The sequence below is a fragment of the Camellia sinensis genome, chromosome 13 (genome assembly GCF_055761805.1).
Source record: "Camellia sinensis isolate YWXY chromosome 13, ASM5576180v1, whole genome shotgun sequence".
In the NCBI taxonomy this organism is placed as follows: Eukaryota; Viridiplantae; Streptophyta; class Magnoliopsida; order Ericales; family Theaceae; genus Camellia; species Camellia sinensis.
The window spans coordinates 103,618,974-103,633,642 of record NC_138973.1 but is presented as its reverse complement, the minus strand read 5'-3'; the positions used below and the strand labels follow the sequence as shown (position 1 = coordinate 103,633,642).

At 35.0% G+C, this 14,669-nt stretch overlaps 1 long non-coding RNA gene across 1 annotated transcript; it reads left to right on the top strand.

Annotated features, from left to right (window-relative positions):
* Positions 1-9,162: 9,162 nt before the first annotated feature.
* On the top strand, positions 9,163-9,820 carry LOC145805938 (uncharacterized). The gene is made up of 3 exons (XR_014348284.1): positions 9,163-9,240; positions 9,340-9,643; positions 9,739-9,820. It is a non-coding gene; the product is annotated as an uncharacterized LOC145805938 (long non-coding RNA).
* The last annotated feature ends 4,849 nt before the right edge of the window (positions 9,821-14,669 follow it).

Below are 14,669 nucleotides of genomic sequence, written 5' to 3'. Positions count from 1 at the left end.
GCCAGCCACTTTTAAAAGCCGCCAGCCGCCAGCCATCACTTTTGGGTTGCCGGCCACCGATGTAACTTGCCTGCCACCAGTGTATTTTGCAGATATTTTATTCCAGCTGTTTGCACAAATGAATGCATCTATCCCCACGTGTAGGGCTGCATCTCCTTGAGGGAATTTCATGTTTTCTATATATATATGAGGCCCTTCTCTCATGTTTTAAGGTTAGAAAATTTTGAGATCAAAAATTTTCTTCTCTCTCTCTACCAAATCTCTACACTTTTACTTATAAATCTTCAACCTTTTCCTATACACCCATAACCAAATCTCACCATCTCTAAACTGAGGTACTTTTGAGCTTGGTTTGAGCTCTAAAGGGTGTGTTTACTTGATTTTGTTACATGGAATTGCTTCTTCTCTTCAAGAAGTATAAGGCTTTACCTATTTGTTTGCTTTCTCTACTATTTTTTCTACTGTTTTTCCATTGTTTTGGGCTGTCAAAACTCTGTGTTTTTTGGGCTGAAGCTTGGGTTTAAGGCCATTAAAGGTTGAGGGGTTGATAACCCTTCTTTATACCTTGTTTTGGAGGTCTTTGCCCTTATGTTTCCCACCCTTTTACTATCTTTTTTTTAGTTTTAAAACACTGATTTTTAGAGCTTTTTTAGTAGCCAAAAGCATGTTTTGAAGTTCAAATTTAGAGGGGTTAACCTCCCCTCCTTGTGTCTTGCCTACTAGCCTAGTTGGTGCCATGTTTTAACATTTTAATCTAATGATTTTTAGCTTAATTTCAGTATGTTTTATGACTTATTTTAGCATTGTTGTTTGCATTTGAGCATTGTTTTGGATTGTTGTTTGCATTTGAGCTTTGTTTTGCATGCTTATAGTGTAATAGTCCTCATGAGTTTGGTGCTCTAGGTCTTAGACACCATCTTGTTTGAGTTTATAGCATTTATTTATGTTTTTCTCACTCATTTTCAGCACTTAATCATCTCTACAACCTCACTCCTTTCTTGGTTTTTTATTTTGCTTTGAAAGTGGTTCAAACTATTTGTTTGTTTAAAGCATAAGATTAAGATGTCATGCTTAATGGTTTAATCTTTTAGTGGGGTTCATTACCAACGGTATGATATCTCTTTCATGCCTACAACAACTTTTGGTTTGAGTCTTCTTTCCATTCGAGGACTTAAACTCACCCTTGGACTTAATTAAATTAAAGGATGGAAAGGTAACTAAAAGAAAGTAATTAAAACTTAGAATTAAAAGTGAGCAAGATAATAATTTGGTTGTGTTTAGTTGGACGTTAATTGAACACATGGAAACTTAAACCATTTCATACTCATTAGTGATGAAATGATTCAAGGTTCCAAGGAATTTGGTTGTATTCAGTCGGGCGTTAATTGAACACATGGAAACTTGAACCATTTCATACTCATTAGTGATGAAATGATTCAAGGTTCCAAGGTCACCACTTCCCTTGATCATTCATGAAATGTGAAAGGTTTGTGTCTTGTTTTGCATTTATTGAACTTGCACACTTGGTTTCATAAGCCATTGTGCAATGAAATTACATCCATTAATGGTTTGTGAACCGAACTTGCTACTCTTTGGATTGGCTCATGAAAAGGAGGGGTGAGTTGTGCAAACAAACCCTTGAAATACTCTGTATATGCTCTATTTTTCCTCTATTGCTACAAGATGAACCTGTGCATCAGTGGCCGGCAAGCCACTTTCAATGGCCAGCAGGTGGCCGACAACCTTTATCACTGGCTAGCCGGCCACTGATAAAAAATTGAGCAATGTGCTTTTGAGGCAGCGCAGAGTTATTCTGGAAGTGGGCAATAGTGTTGGTGTTCAACTATGTAAACAGAGGCATTCAGAAGCAAAATAGTGGCTTTTTGGGTGAAAACCGAGCATGTGCATGAACATCCCTCATTTCTCAGGACGTAGTAGTTAGTTGTTTAGTTTAATTACTTATTTTAATTGCACTTGTGTTGTAATTATTTAATTAGTTAGTTAACTAGAATAATTAGTTAATTCAAGTGCTGTAATAATTAGTTAAGTAGTTTAGCTAGTTATTCATTCGGTTTTGTAATAATTAGCTTAATTAGCTTAGCCTCAATTAGTGAGCTAGTTAGCTTAGTTAATTCATTCGGACTCTCCTTCGTGAGAGCGCAATGTAATAATGTGTATATCTCCCAACCCTATATCTTTCTCCCTTTTATTTACTAGCTTATAATGGTCAGTTCAGGGACATCACGTTTCAATTAGCATTCTCCATGTTTGCATCCATTTGAATTGTATACACCGTGACTCGGTTCATCATTCTAACTATATTGTTAGTTCAATACTTTTTTTTTTTTTTGAATACGTGCTTAGACCGCATACTATTTCATTGATTCATATGCCATATTAATAGCCGAGCCTATTAGTTGCATTGTTGCATTTGTTGCATTAATCATATTGCATAAAGTTAGAATCATGCATCTTTCTAACTTTATCATCTTTTTGGCTTGGAGTACTAGGTGAGCCTTTACTCGCTTTAGCATAATTACATGAGTATTCTTGTTGTCATATCTAGCATGTTTGCCATGAGGCTAAATGCTTAATTAATAAACTACTTGTATGCCTGTAGATGAAGGCTTATTGCTTGAATTGAGGTAATTTGAATAATGTTTATATGTGATCACTTTTTCAAGTGATACATATTTCGAAACAATTTTCAAAACAAACATGACTCGAAATGTTCCAATTCTTGCAAATTAGTCTATACTTTTGTGTGTGTATGTGTGTGTGTGTGTGTGCGCGCGCGTATGTGTGTGTGTGTGCGCATCACATAGTAATGCTAGCCTAATAACCGGAACAAGAGCATGCAATGTAGATAAAAATCATATCATGATTAGTAGAGGCTGATCTCTAATCGGGCGAGCGGGGGTGCTTAATTCATGACATTCCCCTCTCATACTTAAGTTCCCAAGCTGAGACAATCTCGGTGATGACAGACACGTGGCTTTTGGCACAAGTCATAAGTTTCTTAAATTTCTCAAAATAAAATATTTAAGTGGCGACTATGTAACTGGCAAAACAGTCCATTTTTGGCAATTTGATTCAAAATCGATTTTCCAAAAGATTTGTCGGATTTGGATTCTTTGGTGTTTATCAATTTTACATTGCACTTGTGAAATTAGATTCAAAACTGCGAGAGTTCGGACTGTAGGGCTTATATTTCGAACTTCCGAAAGAGGGCGCGAAAAAGTCGAGCTACAACCTTAAAAAAATAGGACTGCTATTAGCACCTATCTAATGTCTTTGGACTCTCCGATTCCTACTTTTTTCTTTATTACAATTATACTCTGAAGTAAAATTACATTAAAGGATAATCTTTAATGAAACACCCACCCACCAAATAAAAATGATTAGAATGACACTCTACAATATTATATACCCACCTCCCCCGCCTAAACATGTTCCCCACTAACCTAAATACAACATATTCCTCTTCATCACCTTCTTAAACCCTAAACGTAATCTTCATCATCACCATCCTAAACCCTGAACCAGAAATCAGTAATTAAAGTTCAACGTTCAAGTCGTTTCAAAATGCTGCACTATTCATATCACATATCCGTTATTTCACCATTCGTTGATACTTATAAAGCAATGGAGGACGATTACAACAACTCTTATGAGGTCGACGTTGTAATGGTAAGTTTATCTATCTTGCATTAACGATTCTCAATAGTTACTGTTTTGTTTGAGTTTGATCGGTACTTGATTGCCGATTATTAAAGTTTTGTTTGGTAACATAGTGCTGAACATAAACATTTAGTTCATAAAATGGGTTTCGAACAGTAATATAACCAATCGGTGGATGTGTTTCGAACAAAACTTGATAAGAGATTTTCGATGAGTGAAAGAGATTTTCGTCGATTGAGAGGTTACAACGTCGTTCACTGACCGTCATTGTTCACTCCATTGTCGTTCACTGGCTTCGAAGGATTGTTGTCGTTCACTGGTTTTGAGGGACCATTATCGACTCCTCATTCTTCAATAAGAGAGGATACATTTAGGTGGGTGTGATGATATTATAAATACGAGTAAATTTGATATTAAGTGGGGTGTTAGAAAAAATCTTTTTAAAATTTAGGATTTAGGGAGAGGGTTCAAAGAGATGAGGGGTCCAAAGAAATTAGGCAGATGCTAATAGCAGCCCTGAAAAATCCATATTAAAACTCTCCTATTATCCAAAATTTGAGAGTGATATTTCATTAATTTTTCCTTCATTTTTATGCAAAAATATATTCAAAAGCAACTTTGAGTTCCCTAAAAAGTGGGTATGAAAACGATAACGGAAAAACAAAAATACAACCAAATGGGAAGGATTATGTTATGAAAAAAACAAGAAAAAATAAATCTACTTTTTAGGAAACATTAAAAAGCTGTCTTTGAATTTTTAAAAGCTAAATTTGCAAATATTTTTGGTTCATAAGTTTTTAAAAATAGTTTTCAAATTTTTAATTTGTATTTTTTGATTTTAGTGAATTTTTTAAACTTTTTCCCTTTTTAAATTCACTTAATCTAGATACAACTAAAAAGTACAAAATTTAGGGAAATTTTTTTTAAGGTCCCTAATAATAACAATTTAGAGGATAAAGGACACACAAAAAGATAGTGATGCATCACGTCCCTGAAACAACTTGGCGCGCGTTTTTAATTATTTTGTGGACCAAAATACCCTCGCCAAAATCAACACAGAAACAAACTCATTCCGACGTCTCAGTTACATTCCAAACATCCAGCATCTTCACGAACAGGAGAACAGCAGAATTAGGGTTTCAACATCATCTGCACCATCGACATTAGAGCTTCGTTATCTTCTCCAAAAATCATTCACATTCCTTCCTCACAAATTTCTCTGACCTAGGTTAAAGCTTCGTTTTCACTGCTCATCATCATCTCAGTTCATCTTCGTCGCGTCGCATCTTCATCGCGGGCCATATCAGCTCGTCATTCAAGTTTCATCCTAACTCTGGTGAGTTTTTCTACAATACAACTAGATTTTCTCTGGAAACACAGTTAATAGCATTTTATAATAACCTTTCATAAATTAGGGTTTCAATTTTGTAATAAAAAGCTACCTGAATTTGAAAAAATTTATTTCTGTGTATTTTGAACTTATTCTTCAACATGTTTGTGTGATTTTATCTGTAAATTTCTCTGGCATTTGAATTTCTCTGATTTTTTATTAATGTACGTTTCTTCTTTCAATTTTCTCGGGCATGTTTATTTTCACAACAATTTTTTGTGTTTTTATCTTATTCTTGAACATGTTTCTGTAATTTTGCCTATAAATTTTCCTGCTCCGTAAATTTCTCTGTAATATGTATTTTTAATTGCAATGTCTTTCTTAATCTAGAATGTCTATTGCTTTCTTGCCTCTGTCTTAAGTTTCTCTTGTATTTATAATTTTCTCTGACCACATCACATCACTTTCCTCCCTTGTGTCTTTGTCATTTTTAATTTTCTCTGGAATTTTAATATTATGGACTGGAATGAATGTTTCTTCTTTGAATTTTCTCTGCCATATGCACTTTGAGAAAAAAGTTATTTCTCTGAATTTTGATCTTATTCTTGAACATGTTTCTGTCATTTTGTCTCTGAATTTCTCTGCTTTGTAAATTTCTCTGGAATATGTATCTTTCTCTGCAATGTCTATTACACTCTTGCCCCTGTCTAAGTTTCTCTGGTATTTATAATTTTCTCTGACCACATCGCACCACTTTCCTCCCTTGAGTATCTCTATCATGGTTAATTTTCTCTGGTTCTGTATGTAAATTTCTCTTGCATTTTAATATTATGAATTGAAATTTTCTCTGGAATGGAAATTTCCTCAAGAATGTGTAATTTTCTCCAGAATGTGCATTTTTCTCTGGTATGTTTATTTTGTTCAATTCTCGATTTCAATATGGTGTACTTCTCAGTGGCATGTTTACATTACTTTGTTTATTTTATCTTTGCTAATTGTGGAATGGAAATTTTCTTTCACTTGCCATGTTTACTTTTTTCTATCATTCATTTTCTCTGGTATGTTTACTTCTATCTGTAATTTAAACAATTATTGAAAATTTCTCTCCCATGTTTATGATGCTGTGTTGATTTTCTCTGACATTTAATTTTTAATGTCCAATTTTCTCTGGCATGTCAAATTTTCTGTAATTTTCCCTTATCTGTAATTTTCTCTGGCATCTCCAATTTTCTCCCTTATCTGTAATTTTCTCTGACATGTCCATTTTTCTCTGGGATTTAATGTTGACATCTTTATGCTTTAATCATTGTCTAGAAATGGCAAAACGTAAAAGCAGCGAAACACCGGAAACACCAAGCAAAAAACAGAAACTCTCTCAGTCTTCTTATGGACTAGGATAAAAAACCAGCAGCAAAACACTAGAAACACCAAGCAAGAAAGAACAACTCTCTCAGTCCTCTTATCATCTAAGATCAAAAATCAGCACTAAAACACCACAAACTCCTTCCCAAAACACACAAGTCCAAGCTGATGAAGCAACTAGCATCCAGATGAGTACCCCAACTTCAAAAGACTCAAGCTCAAGGGGGAAAAAACCTGTTAAACTCCACAGAAAGAGAGCTCACTACAGCATTCAATTCCGATCCAACCTCTCATCTGTCGTCTCCTTATTTCAAACACTTAAATTCAGTTCAAAACATCTTCTAGAGCTTCAAAAGACCCCATTCTGGTATTTGATCCAAGCTCTAACCACTGGAAGGATGGATCCAAAGAAATCTAGGAAATCCGATGATGATGCAGTTGCCATAATCCAATGTTACAATGAAAAAACAAAAGCATTCACAGTTGGGAAGAAGAACCTGACCTTTACAACAAATGACATGACCTTGATTTTTGGTTTGGAAGGAGGTAAAGGAGCCATGTCATTAAGATACTCTAAAAAGCCAAAATCTGCATTCCTCAGGAGAAGATTCCAAAAGAACACAAGGCTCACTGGTCCTGTTCTTAAAAATGCCTTGATCAAAGCAATGAAAGGCAAGCAACCAACTGACTTCAAAGATGTAGCAATCATTGTTACATTGTACTTGTGTCTCACCCTATTTTTTGCAACAAGTGGGAATTCAATAGGTTGGGTTTTTATAAAGTATGTGGAACCTCTTGAATCAATGAAACAGTATGATTGGCCGGAAGCAATCACATCAACATTGATTGATTCTATCATGGCATTGCACAGAACTCCAGAAAAAGTTACAGGGTGTGTCATTGCATTGCTGGTAAGTATAATATCCATTCAAATTTGCAGTTATCATACTTACAAATTTGTGCGTTTACAAAATTTTATTTACTTTCATTTTCATCACAGTATTGGCTATGTGAACATGTAACTATCATTGACTCGGAAGACAGTAACACAACAGACTTCCCAAGATGTGCCAAGTGGAACCTTCAAACCTTGACGAAACAGCTCCAGAAGACACCAGTCCACTCTCTTGCACCTCGACAAGTTAGATTCCTATTGCTACTGAAATCTCAGTGAAATTCTAAAATTTCTCTGACCACTGCTTTGTTTCCCTCCTTGTGCATTGATTGATTAAGATTAATTTTCTCTGAAATATCAATTTATGTTTTCTTCTTTGCTTACCACTGGTCTATTTCTGCCATTGTAATCAATTTTCTCTGCCATCCAAATTTCTCTGGCCACAATTGTAACACATTAACTTATATGGCCTGATTGATTTTCTCTAATATCTGAATTATGTTGTTTGTTACATTAATTTCTCTGGCCCATCAAATTTTATCTCCTTGTGTGTAATTTTCTCTGCCCATAACTTGTGTGCCTTGCATCTTTGATAAACACTGTTTATTTCTACCCTTCTAATGAATTTTCACTGGAATTCAAATTTCTCTGACACAAATATAGTAAAACATTAACTTATATGCCTTGATTGATTTTCTCTGATATCTAAATTATGTTGCTTGTTTCATAATTTTCTCTGCCCCATAAAATTAACTCCATGTCTCTAATTTTCTCTGGCCCAATACAATTTTCTCTGAAGTTTGTTTCCCATTAGTATCATTTAGATGAATTTTATTTTCCTTATTTGAATTTTTTCTCTCAGTGAATTTTGTAACATTTCTCTAATAAAACAGTCTCCTGTTACAGATTGATAACAAGCAGCTAGTCAAAAACCCATCTGAGGAGTTCTGTCTTGGCAAAAAGACGAAGAAAGAATTAAAAAAGGCAATTGTCATATTCAAGGAGACATTACAAGATCCATCTGAAGATAGAGGGAATGAACAAGCATAAGGCAACGCAGAAGAATACGAAGCCAGCAATGGACAAGAACATCAAGCAAGCAGCACAGAAGAAGAAACCAGCAAAGAAAGTGAAGAAATAGAACCAGAAGACAAAGAACAAAATGAACAGAAAGAAGAAGACAGTGAACAAGAAGATGAAGATGAAGATGAACAAGAAGAAGAGAACAAGGATGAAAGTGATGAAGAAGAAAATAATGAGCCGATGGACCAACAACATGATGGCATTTGTGGCTCAACAATGCATCAGCCTGAAGAATTTGAGGAATCAAAGGATGCCCAAATTGCTGATCTACGTCAAAGACTGAAGGCATTGTCTCAATCTAAAAAAGAAGAAGACAGAAATTGGATTGAATTACTTGCTGAAAAGGATATTTCAATAAGAATCCTGACATCACATAACTCAGAACTTCAAGAAAAAGAAAGCACAATCCGAATGAAACTAAGGATGTTGGAGGTTGAAAAAGCAGACGATACAAAAACAATTCAACAATTGAGGTGTTCAAATTCGGAGCTTGAAACTGAAAATGCTAAATTGCATGAACAAGTTCAAGAACTATCCGTCCAACTAGCAACACAACCATACCGAACACCAACACAACTTCAACCACAAGGTCAGTGAAAATCTTGAGCCACAAAAAGTTATGTCCTTGTGCCATCATAACTTAGAGAAATTTCTATTTATTATAATTTTCTCTGTCATTGGTAATTTTCTCTGGAAGTTATATCTCTCTGAACACATTAGTTATATTTCTACTGCTCATTTCATTTCTCTGTATATTTTCTTATTCCATTTTTGGGGCTTGTTTGATTTTCACTGTGTATAGTTGGAATGCAAGTGGAGCAACAACCAACAACCCAACAAGAGCAAATGCCACACAAACAACAACCAAAACAAAAGAAGAAACTCTATGGTAACTGCAAAATATTGAATTAAAATAAATTTACATATTGAAATATCATCTGTTGCTTGAGAGAAATTTCACTTTTCCTAATATTTTCACTGTCTAAAGTCAAAAAAGATCCGACCTCAATGATAAAAAATTTAAAGGCAAAAGAAAGGAAGGAAAAGCAGCATGATCCAGAATTCCAATATCCGAAAGTTGCGAAAGTGACTAGAGCTTCAAAACAAGCTGCAAAACAAGCTGAGCAAAGCACGAAGGACAAAGAAGTGCTTGATGCTGATGCATACGTCTTGCCTCAACCTATAAACATCAGAAAATCTTGGGTCTTTCCACAAACTCTTCCCATTTCAAGATTGATAAAAGATCATATAAAAGACATCTTGCAGCACATATCAAATGTGTCTGGGCTTGAGTAAGTACAACAAACAAAATAGAACATAACAAACAACAAATTACAAACTTATGTTGCATTAACAACAATTCAATCCCTTCTTTGTCATCTTGTAGAGCTTTAATTTGGACAAGTGAGTTGAATATCATTACCTTTGAAGACATTGGAAACCTAATGAAGCAAAAAGAAATTGCCAACAATGTAAGTCTTTCCCTTTCATCAACATTTCTCTGCAATGTTCCATCAGCCTTTATAAAACAATATTACAATTATAAATCATATTTTTCAGGTCATTGATGGCTATGGAGAGATCCTTTTGGCTGACCAAATGAGAGAGAAACAACAACCAACCTCATTTTTTTTCACATCTATGTGCTTAGTATGTTACTACTATTTTATTTGATTTTCTCTGGAATTTACTTTCTACTTTCTCTTCTTAATATACTTCTTGAAGTCAGTTGTGTCACTAGTCATAACAAAACCATTTTTTGATTTTCTCTGAGCACAGAATTTCATCAAGATGACAGAAAATCAAACTTTTCGAGTGTCCTTATTTGACAAGCATATTGAAACAGCATGGAGGAACTATAGGTTCCTCCATTTCCCAATAAATACTAGAGGTAATGAGAAGTCCACACATGGAAATCACTGGACCTTGCTTGTCCTGGACAAACAAGACAATTTATGGAGGTTCTACAACTCACTGAGGCCAAGGAGGGATGATGCAGAAGACAAATGTGTCAAAGATGCAAAACAATTGGTAACGAGTGCAAATTTCTCTGATCCATCATCATCTTTATGTGATGATAATTTTCATAGAATCCCATTGACTTGTCCGTAAATTTCTCTGTTATATAAAAATTATTTTTTTGCAGCAAGATTACGTGGAGAATTTTTTGAAATCTTGCCTTGAAAGAGACGCTCAATCACAACCCTCTTTCAAATTAATAAACTCACAAAACACAAGTTATGACTTTGAGTATGTCAACAATGCTCCACAACAAGAAAGCGATTCGTAAGTTTCATACATCTATAAATAAGATAATTTGAATTGCATGTTTCTTAAAACTAACCATACCTATAATTTGTATGCAGTCTGGATTGTGGCCTCTTTGTTTGCTATATAATGAAACAATATAGCAAGCATGAACCTATCAGCTCCAAATTGTCCACACAAGAGATAAGGTTGATGAGGGCAGAACTCATAGAGAGATTTGTGACCGAAGTTGGCCGGTCATGGACTGAACCAATTGAAATACCCCCAGAAGAACCACAAATGTAATTGTGAAACTAGTGAAAGGAAGACAATGTACATATCCACACAGAGAAAATTGTCTCACATATATGTATATATCCTTTCTTGTTGATACATTGAAGGAATGATGATCCTTGACATATATGTATATATCCTTTCTTGACTAATCTAAATTCCATTTTTTTTTATTTCGACTAATGTAAATTTCATACCTATCGATGGTTATATATATATATATATATATTATTGTCATTCACAGAGAAAATTGTCTGCCAGAGAAAATTGTCTGCAGAAATTTCTCTGGTATAAACTACCAGAAATTCACAGAGAAATTTAACTTGTATCGTCCCAAGGGGATGCCTATATGATCATGTAATCTGTAATACTTTGTGTTGGTACAAAACAATCATCAAACTCAACAAAACACAAAGCACACAGTAATTTTATCTGCCACTGGAAAATTTCATTGCATGAACTTCAAATTTCAGAACACAATGCCCAGATAGTTTTCTCTGATGGTGAAAAATTTCTCTGGATGAATTTGAGAGAAAATAGAATTTCTGAGTTATGAATTTCTCTGGGTTGAGTGATTTGGAGAGGAGGGATTTCTCCGAGTTGGTGAGGAAAATTTCTCTGGCTTTGACACAAATTTCTGAGTTGAAGTGAGTCCAGAGAAATTCTTCCCTGGTCCAGAGAAATTCTCAACTCAGAGAAATTCCAAAAGGGCTTGATTTTTTTTCTTGGTTGTACAATAATTTTTTGTATGCTCTGTCTGCTGTGCACATTTCTTGAAATGACTGATATGAAGCTACCAGAAATTTACAGATAAATTTAACTCATATCTCACCAAAGAAGGTGCCTATATGATCATTCAATCTCTAATGCACTGTGTTAGTACAAAACAATTATCAAATTCAAAAAACACAATCCACACAGTACTTTAGTCTGCCATTGTCAAATTTATGTGGATGAATATGAAGCTTCAAAACACAACACACAGAATTTTCTCTGCCATAGGAAAATTTCTCTGGATGAATTTGACATGTACTACAAACCCACTGTCTATAGTATATATCAACAAACACACTTTAACTAATATTGAAAAATTTCTCTAGATGAATTTGATTGATATTATTATATACACTGTCTAAAAAATACATTTCACAAAACAAAATACACAAAGTAATCATCAAATGTATTATTCCATCAATAAAATGTATAATCCTCAACTATTTAACAAAGGTTCCTTGCATGTCCTCTTATTATGGTGACCAATACTCTCACAACGACTACACTTAATCACCCTTTTAAACTCTCCAGTAGAAGCAATTCTGTTCTTCTTCGGCCTCCCAGCAGGTCTCTTGCTCAATGGAGGTAAAATCATAGCATCTTCAATGCTACACACAGGTTTTTCAACAGTTAGAACTGGGCCAATCGAAAACGAGTATGCTTGACGATACATATCAGCATGAAAAAATGGTTCAACAAATGAATTCAAATTCTTTCCACTCCTAAAAATTGCAGCAACAGCATGTTGACATGGATACCCATTTATTTCCCATTTTCGACATGAACAAGTTCTCAACCCAAGATCAACCATAACCGAAGGAAAACAATGCACTTCAAAGACATTATCAGATGATAAACTCACATTCCATGTCCTCCCGTCCAAAAAAGACTTCTCCAACACACTATCCATACGAGGACACAAAATTTTATTCCATTTACTAGAGAGCAGCCTCCTATCAGACCTCATATTCATGATTTGCAACCGTATCATGTCCACCAAATTTGTTATTGGCAAGTGCCGAGCTTCTCGTATCCATGAATTGAATGACTCAGCAACATTTGAATACATCTCACCATAATGTTTCCCTGCAAAATATGCATCACTTCAATTTTCATATGGTAAACTTCTCAAGAAAACACTCACAATGTCTCCTCCCTCACTTTTTAACTCATTTAACTTGAAATGAAATGATGCCTTTGTTGGAGCATATGCACATTCTGAAAACTTGGACACAATCGTCTCCCTAACCAAATTTGTGTTTCCACATGACAACTTATCCCTCAAATTTCTCTTTAGATGTTCCAGACAAAATCCATGAAAGCAGTTAGGGAAAAACCTAGCAATTCCCTCCATAATTCCACAATGTCGATCTGATATGAAACTTATCACCCTTTCTGATCCTAATACTCCATATAAATGTTCAAGAAACCAACACCAATTGTCTTTATTCTTAGCATCAACAACAGCAAAAGCTACAGGAAAAAAACCTACAAAACAAATAGGAACAAGCATATTAGATACACACATGCAGAGAAAAATAGAACAATAAACAACCAGAGAAGTTTGACACTGCCAACATCCAGAGAAAATTCACACATTGGCAACATCCAGAGAAAATTGAATAAGTGACCAGCTACAGAGAAAATTCACACAATCATAATATACAAAGAAAATTCACTTAGTGACCACCTACAAAACAAATAGGAACAAGCATATTAGATACACACATGCAGAGAAAAATAGAACAATAAACAACCAGAGAAGTTTGACACTGCCAACATCTAGAGAAAATTCACACATTGGCAACATCCAGAGAAAATTGACTTAGTGACCAGCTACAGAAAAAATTCACACAATCATAATATACAGAGAAAATTCACTTAGTGACCACCTACAGATACAATTCACACAATGACAACATCCAGAGAAAATTCATACACTGACCAAAATCCATTGAAAATTCTCACAGTGGCCACAACAATAGAAAATCCACACAGTGGCCAAAACTAGAGAAAATTCACATTCACTCAATTCCTACATGTATAGAAAATTCACATACTTAGATAAAAATAGATATATTTACAATTACCTTCATTCCCATCTTTCCCCGTTGCAGCAAGCATAACTCCTTTGTATCGTCCTTTCAAAAATGTTCCATCAAGAAAAAGCAATGACCGACAATATTTGAAACCAGCAATGCATGCATGAAAAGCCACAAACACTCTTTTGAAACGCTTGTTATCTTCAAAATCTAACTCAAAACGACTCCCTGGATTGTTCTTCAATGCCTCATCAAAATACCACCGTAATTGATCAAATGACAAACAAGAATCCCCATATGTACTACATTTTTCTTTTTCAACACTCAACCAACCACAGTTATAACTAATTGAGACCCTATACTTGTCTTTCATTTCTTTCACAACATGCACTGGACGAGTTAAAGGTTTTGCACTTACCTCTTCAAGTATCAGCCCAGAAACCAAGCTGGAAGTCATCCTCGAATGTTTACTCGTACGAACCGCCACACCACACGTATGTTCATTGTTCAAAGTCCTTATGTAGAAGAACCCATTTGTTTTTTCAACAGAAGCATGTACACGCCACATACATCCCCTTGATTCCTTATATGCACATTCTGCCGTAACCCTCAGCTTGTCATTTTTAACATACGTAAACTGAAAACCAACCTCAATAGCATACTTGCATAAAAAAGTACGGAACTCAACCACACCACCCTCAAACTTTTGTCCAACACTCGTAATATTATTCCACCAACTAGCCGACAATAACACCTTTTCTTGGTGAGAACAAAACTTAGAGAGTGAATTCCTTTCAACATCCACCAGCCTATCACACTCACCATCCACAACATCTACCCAATTAGACCCCACTTCATCCTCTTCATCAGAAGTACTACATCTACTAACTGAAACATCAACTATATCAACACCGCGTGCACAAACAACCCTCAACATATTCAGAAAATCAATATTATATCG